This window comes from Falco naumanni, chromosome 6 (genome assembly GCF_017639655.2).
Source record: "Falco naumanni isolate bFalNau1 chromosome 6, bFalNau1.pat, whole genome shotgun sequence".
Classification (NCBI taxonomy): domain Eukaryota; kingdom Metazoa; phylum Chordata; class Aves; order Falconiformes; family Falconidae; genus Falco; species Falco naumanni.
The window spans coordinates 34326386-34333663 of NC_054059.1; the positions used below are offsets into that span (position 1 = coordinate 34326386).

Here is a 7278-nt window from a genome sequence, read left to right on the forward strand (position 1 = left end):
CAGAAGAATATAAGGCATCCCGAGTGTATTAATTTCTCTCAAGGAATTAGGAGGGTAAGGTTATGAAATACGCGAAAGAGAACAATGCCAAAAAAAAAAAAATAAATCTTTGCACAATGACTGCCAAGGAGATTAAAACCCGAACTGTTAGTTGTAAGCAAGATCCACTCAGGGCAGCTGGCATTTTTCTCAACTTTTTGTTATTGTAGTCTGCACAGACACGTTTGAAGGAAAATTAAAACCTAACACTTCATTGTGTGATACCAACTACCGAAAGCATTTGGTCTGCTCGCTCCACCCTCAGAAAGCAGTCATTATCCTTAACAGCACTAAAAAGAAAGAACACAAGTTTTCACGCTTTCGGTAGGTTTAAACAAAGCCCATATTACCCAAATCCTGCACGCACACAATTGTCCGCGGGGCCGCCGAAACGCCGCCCCCGTGCCCCCGGCGCCGCACGGCGCTCCGCACCGCAGCCCATTGTAACACCCGGCGGCGCGTGTCCGCCCCCCCGGCCTGCCCGAGCTCCCGTCACCCGCCCCAGTACCGCTCCCACCTGGACCCCCACCGCCGCCGAGGGCCCGGCCCCCGCGCTTCCCCCCCGGCCACAACCTCGCCCCCTCCAGCGCGCTGGGTTCCCGCTCCCCTCGGCTCGCCCTGAGCACAATGCCGCTCCCGCCCCCGCCAGAGGCGCCTCCGCCCGCCCCCCTCACACCGACGGCGCCGCCGCCGCCTCCCCTCACGGCGCTCCCTCCCCACCTCGGCGCCGCTCCCCGGCGAGCCGGGAGGACACAAAGGCGGCGAGGCGCGGGCGGCCGCCGAGCAGGCCCCGCGCCGCCCGGTGACCTGCCACAACATGGCCCCCTCCCGCTCTCCTCCTCCCCTCCCTCTCCCCTCCCCTCCCTCGGCGCGCAGCCGAGGCCGAAGACAAAAGGGGGCTGGAAAAAGGGGGGGGGCCGCCCGCCCGCTCCGCCCGCCCGCGGCCTAGCCGGCGCGGCCCCGGCCCCCGAGGGTACTCACGGGCTGGCTGGCGGCGCTGCTCGCTGCGATGGAGCCGGAGCGGGCCCTGGGACACCCCTGCCCGCTCGCCGCCGCCCCGCCGCCGCCGCCGCCCTCCTCCTCCTCCGCCTCCCTCTCGGCGCCTCTCCTTCCTGCCTCCCCTCCCCCCCTTCAGCCGCGAGGGGCTCACAACAACATGGCGGGAGGGCGAGCCCGGCGCGCACAGAGGGAGAGGGACAGCGAGAGCGCGGCAAACCTCCCCCCGCCGCCGCTGCCGCCGCTCGCCCCTGCCGCCGCCACAGCGCATGCGCGCCCGAGCCCGGGAGGGAGAAGGAGGTGGCGGCCCCCGGCCCCTTCCGCCGCGCGCCGCGCATGCGCCGCCGGCCAGCCCGAGCGCGCCCTCCCGGCCCCCGCCCCTCCGCGCGGCCGCTCCGAGCCCTGTTCCCTCCCGCCGCACGGGCCGCTCAGACGGGGCTCCTGTGGGGGCTCTGCGCTGGGGTTTTTCCTTCGTTTTTCGCCTTCGGGGAGGAGTGGCGGTGGAGGCGGTGCCCGGCCGGAGGCCCGGGGTTAGGAGACAAAGGGGAAGGCGAGGCCCGTTTTCAGGGGCGCCCGGTAGCGGCTGAGACCTTAGGCTCAGCGCCGCCCGCGGGGGAGGTTACCGTGGTTTTACAATAAACAGAAACGCATCACCCTGGTTATTAATTAACTATTGTGCCGGTGGTTGCTGCGAGATGATTTTGGGAAAAGAGCTAGCTATTTCCTTCCCTCGAGAGAAATGCTGTCTCTGTGATAACAGCTGGGTGGTTGCTGTTGGTAAATACAGTGCTGGATGCTAGTAAAACCTTGCTAGTGATGGTTTTAAGCCACCTCGCTCAAATACGAGCATAAATTCTACCTATTTAGTTGCCCCTGATAAACGAGAGGGAGCTCTGCCTGTCGGTGACATTTCCAAATGCGGATTTCACAAGTGAATGCACAGGTTTGCCTTTTTAACCGTTCTGAAAGGAGCCTGGTTAGAGAGCGCTCCATTTCAGGAAGCGGCGCGCAGGTGCTACCCACAGATCAAACCTTCAGACGAAACCCGGCTGTCTGTCCTGCAGCAGCTGTTCAGAATGCTGCTACCGGCTGTATTTTCCGCAGGCAGAAGGGAGGCAGGCGCCGCCAGTCCCGGTGACTTGTTCTGGGTATGGAAGGGGAAGAGCGGGCAAGTTAGGGTGCAGGAATACCACGTGTACTGGTGCTACCGCTGGCAGCAGCAGTCGTGGTGATGAGATGTCTGCGACTACCAACTGCGTTCTTAAAAATAGAGATGTCTCGAAGGAAAAAACCCTCACGGTTTTCAGTATTTATAGACATGGTTAAAAACATGAAAGTTCCCAGCTCCTGATAAAGATAGAAACATTTTCCCAAGAAATGAAAATGATTTCTTTGGCTTAATACTAGTCAGCTAAGTACCCAGATGTCTGCAGTCTGCCTCTGCTTGTGTGGCTAATCCCTGTGATCCTGTGTCCTGCCCCACTGCCACCTTTGGACTGTCTCCAGGGAGGCTGCAGGGCTGGAAAGCCAATTCCTTTGCTTACTTGAGGAGACAAGGCCTCCAAGTCACAGGCTCCAACTTAGCCCTTCGCTTCAGGCAGACTGGCTGGGACTGGAGAAAACCCTGTTACGCTCTTGGCATCCTGAACACTTGGAGCAGCTGGTCTACATTACACCAGCTCTCTTGCTCAGACCCTTTTGGGGACCATATTTGTCCTGGATAATTCTGATCAGTGTTTGTATAAAGCATTAAATGTCCAGGAAGAACACAGCATGCATTTGATTAGCATAAGCTTGAACAACTCTACATTGGTTTGCTTTTCAGTACTGGAAAATCCAACCTGATCACAAAACAAAAATGTTTAAGTGCAGTCACTTTGGGATTTGATCTGAGAAATGCAATGGCTTGGTTATATTCTAAAAAAAGAAAGACAAAAAATATTCCACCACCACCGCCAATTTAATGATGGCACTGAAGTTTTTTGTCTCATGCTAAAACAGTTCAAAAAAAGTCTCTCTTAACTTTGTTCTGAGTGGAAACTTTAAAAGTACTTAATACTTTAGACAGTTTAACTCGGTATCACTCCATTACAAAATGCTTTTCCTAGCTATTCCTATTTTTAAGGAGGTGTTAACAGCTGACTGGGCTCTGCTTACACTCCAAACGTTTCAGATAAACTCCACTAACACAGTTATGCTTTGTTTTTTTCTGTGAATAAGCATCCTCAGTGAAAAATACTAAACAAATGGTACAGTCTACAGTTTAGAATGGTAGCCAAGGATAAGGAAAGCCTGGATGCTGTTGCCTTCCTCCGCAGTCTTCCTGTGAGACCTTGGGCAAGGTACTTAACTGAAGAGCACTCACAGAAACTGAAAGCTGCAGTCCTAACCACTCCCACCTCAGCTAGCGTCTAATCCTGAAGATGTCTACATTCTCTAAAGCCACAAACTTCAGGACCTAAAACTCTTTGTGCCACGACATCCATGTCTCCCAGCAGTCTTGACAGGCAGTGCTGTTAGATCTGGCAGAGTAGCAAATAATTAACCTATATTAATTAAAACCAAGGTACTCCTCTGTGAAAATGAAACAACTAGATGTGGCACACCTCAGAGCACGTCCAGAAAATACATGGGTCCCTACAAAAGCTTGCACTCTTTTAAAACAAAGTGTACAACACCCTTCATGCACAGGACTGGGGAGCACCCAGATTTTATTCCTCTGCTCAAGATTCACAGCTCTGACTTCCTTAGAGCGAGTCCCCAAAACCAGCAGGCTACTTTGGCTGCCCTCTGCTGCAGCTGGGCTGTTCTGCAGGGAAGAATTCAGGATCTTAGTCTCCTATCTTCTACTTAATGGCCTTGCTGGCCTTGCAGTCATAGAATCATAGAATGATTTGGGTTGGAAGGGACCTTTAATGATCCTCTAGTCCAAACACCAAGCCTAACTATCTCCAGTCTAATCCCTAGCCTAACTACTATCCTACTGCTTAAGAGGAGCAGTCATAAATGGGTGAGCCTCTCTCAGTTCTCTGAAATAACAGCTGCTGTTAACTACCTGCCACCTTCACAGAAGGACAGCACTCCAATCAGAAGCAGTTAGAGCTGTCTGTCCATGTTTCAGAGTAGGGCCCTGGAATGGTGGTTTATATCCTTAGTGTGTCCCTTGTTAGCTACATCTCGGTAAGACACACTGATCTGGATGTATGTTTTGAGCATTTGGAGAAGCAGATCCCATTCTGAAGTTACTAATTTTCCCACATACTGTGTCACAAATCTAGTCACTCAGTGCACAACCCTGGATTCCACTTTGTCAACAGCCACACAATTAATTAATTAAAAGATCAATGAGTCTGAAGTACTACATTCACAAGACTTGCTGCTAAATGCATCACTATAGGAAACGGTCAATATTTCATGTTTTAGGCAGTGACTACAATATGTAGGAGAGTTTACCGAGATAAGAACTGGCCCAGTGGGCCAAGCACCCCCTTTAGCTAGCCCCTGCCCAGGGCCTCAGGGGAATGTGCTTACAAGCCACCGACTCTTACTGAGTGGCTTTCCAATCCACGCATCCTTTTGCCCCACCATTGCTTCAAAACCCCAGCCTTTCCCTGCCACAGCCATCCACCATGCTAACTCAGGGTTGACTTTTCTGTGTTATTGCTATTGCTACCATGTAACCTGTTCATTAACTCAGCTCCTGCTGCATCTCATTGTACTGATACTGTTGCCTTAATTCCTACAAACTTCACGGCCTATTCCTGTTTCAACCCTCTCTCTTCTGGCACAAAAATATCCCATTTAACACAAAAGCTGGCCCAAAAAGGCCTTCCTTCAGTACGATTCCTGTAAACCCATTTGACAACAGCCAGGATCTCAGTGCAGTTAAAAGCCCAGTCAGTTCCATCGCCCAAATTTGTGCTAGTATTTCCATTTGTTTCCCCCATTTGTCTGTGCAACTGTGTTTCTTCAAGGAAGACCATCGGGGGGGTGGGGCATGGAGGAGTGTTCAGACTAGCTAGCAACTGGCATAACATACTGAGCTAGTGTAAATTAGAACACTTCAGTTTAGGACTAAGAGAAAATTCACAGCTGAATTATAATTTAACCACTTATCCCATTATTTGAATGTGCTCATTACTATATTGCTATTCTAAAATGCAGAGATGCTGACCTGCCATTCAGTTACATGGTCATCATACCTGTAGACATGATCAGCTTTTCTAAAGAAGCTGTTCTGCAAGAGGTTTAAAGGGAATGCATGAGGGGAGGTGTCAGCGAACAGAGCGTGCAGCCCTGCAGCACAGATCTTTGAGAAAGAAGTGTGTCATGTGGGAGTGCTTTGCTAAGTAAGTCTATGCTAGAATGGCCAAGGTGTCAGCTGAAGACTTGTTTCACCGGCAAGACAGCTTTTGTCCCCAGGTCATTCACCCCCTCATAACTGGCTGAGGTATAAACAAACTTCATAAACATACCTCAGAGTCACAACCGCCAGACAGACATTGTTACACAACAAGAGTAACTAATGGCATCACTTCGTGTACATGAATGTGAATAGCTTTGGAGTGGCAAAGGCAGAGATAACGCCAGCTGTTTTTTACATTCCCATTCACTTGGTTCACAACAGAGTGGCTATCAATGCTTATCTTAAGAAAAAACCTGGGTGTCTCAATACAAGTATATTTTTCTTTCCAGTGGAGAATTAAGTTCCAGGAACTTCATGCTGAATGCAGACTGTGCCTCTTAGAACTGGAGATTGCATATTCCACTCAGTACAAAGAATGAAACCTCAAAGAGCAGCGTCAAATTGACTCTCGCTTATTTTATATATTAAGCAGAAAACAGTAAATGCTCCAGTTTCTAAAAAGGGGAAAAAAAGTTCAAAGAAATATCCCAGGCAATGGAAGCAATCACAAGAGCTCTGACTAGGAGACAGTGGGGTTTTTTTGTGCACTTAGAATAAGATAGTTCAGCCAGTTCAGAACCAGAAAGAGTGGGCAGAATGTGGGTTTTTTCCCCCTCTCCTAAGGAAAAACATTCTAAGAATCCTAAAAGCATATCCGTAAGTTTTAATTTTGTGGCATAAAGTCTCACCAACTTAACTTGCGTGAACTAGAAATTCTCTGTATCTTCAAAAATGACAAGCCATAGTACAGAGGATAAGCTAGAATAAACATCTGCAACAGTACTTTGGTTTATATAATTTATCTTATCTTAGGTTCATCAACACCCTTCTGCCTATTGCCGTATCATATATTGGTGCTCCTAGCTGCAGTAGGTTCTTCTAATAAGGTTCTGAACGAGCAGCCCAACACCAAGTGGACTTTGCTTAGGGTAATACTGGACATCTGTGGTCATCTTTGCTCTTGTGGTGTAACCACTAGACTATGTATTTTTTCATCTATTTTAACCGTACGTGAAGCTCACCAGAATTTTCTCTTCTTACACAGTGGCAAGGGGGCCGACCGCAAGCAATAACATACGTCTACATGACTGGACGCATCATTTGAATACAAAAATGCAGCACAGACATATTTACTCAGAGCTAGTTAAGACTCACATTCTGACTCACCGTTATGGCATGAAGACATATGCACTGGCCCCCATTTCCACAAAGAGAATGCAAACCTTACTCTATGCCAACCATGCCTTCAGGACAACAAGGCATAGTGCAGTAAATGTACAACACCAGAGATACAGTCAGGAAGGGAAATCCTAGCTTGCTTCCTGAGCATAAACAAAATGGTTGAGCACTGTAATACTGAAAAGTAGGTGTCAATGTTATGCATGTATTGCATAAAGTATTACATAAATAGCGACAGTGTATTCATACATATGTGGGCTTACCTTTAATTATATCTGTAGGCTTCACAGACTTCTAAAGTACCTTTTCTGTTTCCAGTGCATTCCTCTTCCTAGGCAGTTAGTCAAGCAGAATAAAACAAAAAAATCCATCGAGCTGAAATAATGTATTTTTAATACTGGAAAATTCAAGTTCTTTTTCAGTCAGCTCTCCCGCTCTTACAGTAAAGGACCCCTGTCTTCAGCTAATCTCCTATCAGGTCCCAACAGCCATTTGTGCATCTGCACCCACCAGTGCTGGGGTGGGGGCCCAGGGGTAAGCCTGCATCCATAGCAGAAAATGGAAAAGGCAGGGCGAGCAGGAAGAGCAGCACTTTGTTTTCCTGCGGGAGCTGCTGGGGCAGGAACCCACCACCCAGCCACCCACCTATACCTTTGCTG

General features: G+C 49.4%; 1 protein-coding gene across 12 annotated transcripts in view; it reads right to left on the minus strand.

Moving 5' to 3' along the window:
- The window catches only part of PUM2 (pumilio RNA binding family member 2), a 73632-nt gene extending 66561 nt beyond the window's left edge, over window positions 1–7071 (minus strand). For 5 of the 12 annotated variants that reach the window (XM_040599058.1, XM_040599054.1, XM_040599057.1 and 2 more), the window contains exon 1: window positions 1021–1297. The gene's annotated coding sequence lies outside the window, so the exon portion shown is untranslated. Of the gene's footprint in view, window positions 1–759; window positions 829–1020; window positions 1301–2067; window positions 2180–6882 lie in introns of those variants that run through there. The other 7 variants (XM_040599055.1, XM_040599052.1, XM_040599047.1 and 4 more) reach the window with 5 other exon arrangements.
- Between the last annotated feature and the right edge of the window lie 207 nt (window positions 7072–7278).